The sequence below is a fragment of the Hypanus sabinus genome, chromosome 12, assembly GCF_030144855.1.
Source record: "Hypanus sabinus isolate sHypSab1 chromosome 12, sHypSab1.hap1, whole genome shotgun sequence".
NCBI classification, from domain to species: Eukaryota; Metazoa; Chordata; class Chondrichthyes; order Myliobatiformes; family Dasyatidae; genus Hypanus; species Hypanus sabinus.
The window spans coordinates 39,944,625-39,946,175 of record NC_082717.1 but is presented as its reverse complement, the minus strand read 5'-3'; the positions used below and the strand labels follow the sequence as shown (position 1 = coordinate 39,946,175).

Below are 1,551 nucleotides of genomic sequence, written 5' to 3'. Positions count from 1 at the left end.
ACTGCCAATGCACAACTGTGGTTCAAAAGAAAGGAAGTGCATTTTCTCAACATACACTTGATAGTAGATCACCAGTGGACCTTTCTCACAATCCAGGTATTGGCCAGTCTAAGCTGTCTCTAACCTTTGGAGCCCACAGTGCCCTGAAGAATGTTTTCTGGGAGATGATGAAATCCCTCGGCACTATGAGCTGCTCATTCTGGCTCCAAGTGCCAACGCACCAGCTGAACAAGACCACGGTCACAGCCACACGGCTAACAGGAGCTTGGTGACTAGCAGGCAGCCGTCAATCCCAGGGAATCGTGGGTTCGTGCCTCTGATGGATTGTGTCCTCTCCAGGGTACAAACCTGGACAGGAAGATTTGAAGAACCAGCTGTTGCCCATGCAGTGGTTCCCCCTCTCCACGTCACTGATATAAGTCCAAGGGGAGGGCAAGCACCGATACAGCTTGGCACCAGTGTCGTCACTGAGGTTGCTAGAGTGAAGTTGTAAACATCAAACTGCCTCAGAAACCCCGACTCTGGATTTCTTCCTCGGAGTTTACTCCCGAACCCTTTCCCCGTGGGTGGGTATGACTGCAAGGCAGCGAAGGAGATCGCTTCTCGGCCTTTGGCTAAGATCAACTGTAATATCTGTTCTTATCTGATACATCCCTTATGTGGGGACCATATATTAAGAATGGACTACTTGACATGAAGCAGGGGTGGAATGGTTGCATAGCATACAGCATCAGAAACCTGGGTTGACTTCCCACTGCTGTCTGCAAGGAGTTTGCACGCTCATGTGCATCAGTTTCCTCCCACATCAAAGCCATACAGTGTGACAGGTTGAGCAGTTAGGGGGGTGTAATTGGGTGACATGGGCCCATTGGGCCAGAAGGACCTGTTATCATGCTGTATTGCTAAATACATTTTGCTCCCTGTATCACTCTGCTGGATCAACAGGACAAGGCTGGGGTGTCGCTCTGTAGTGCTCTGAAAACATTGGCAGTGGATAGCAGTCTGCATACTGACAGTACTGGCATGGTAGAATAGCGGTTAGTGTAATGTTAGCACAGTGCCAGCAACCTGGGTTCACTTCCCACCCCTGTCTGTCAGGAGTTTGTGTGTTCTCCCTGTGACTACTTGGGTGTCTTCCAGGTGCTAGGGCTTCCTGCCACTCTCCAAAGACATATGGGCTACTAGGTTAATTGGTCACATGGATATAATTTGGCAACATGGGCTCGTTGGACCAGAGGTTCCTGTTACCATGCTATATCTCTAAATTTAAAAAATAAAACATTATTTTTAAATATTGTTGGGACACGATGTGATTAAGAACTTTGTTTTGATTGAGCACCCCGCACTAGCATTTTTTTTTAGTATGGTCAAACGTGTTGTTTATACAAACACTTCACCTTTGTATTTTTGGCGGCAGTTCATAAACAAAAGAGTTACTGTGTGGAGCAAACCGCAGACACACCCCGTGAGGGTTAGTCAGACAGCCAAGGCAGTACCAAAAACACATTCTTTAAATAAAATTGCCATAAAGGAAATGCATGGCTTGAAGAA

The 1,551-nt window shown here is 47.1% G+C and overlaps 1 non-coding gene across 1 annotated transcript; it reads left to right on the top strand.

Moving 5' to 3' along the window:
• The first annotated feature begins 595 nt into the window (after positions 1 to 595).
• LOC132403329 (U2 spliceosomal RNA) lies at positions 596 to 781 on the top strand. Its single transcript, XR_009515236.1, has one exon. It is a non-coding gene; the product is annotated as a U2 spliceosomal RNA (small nuclear RNA).
• Positions 782 to 1,551: the final 770 nt, after the last annotated feature.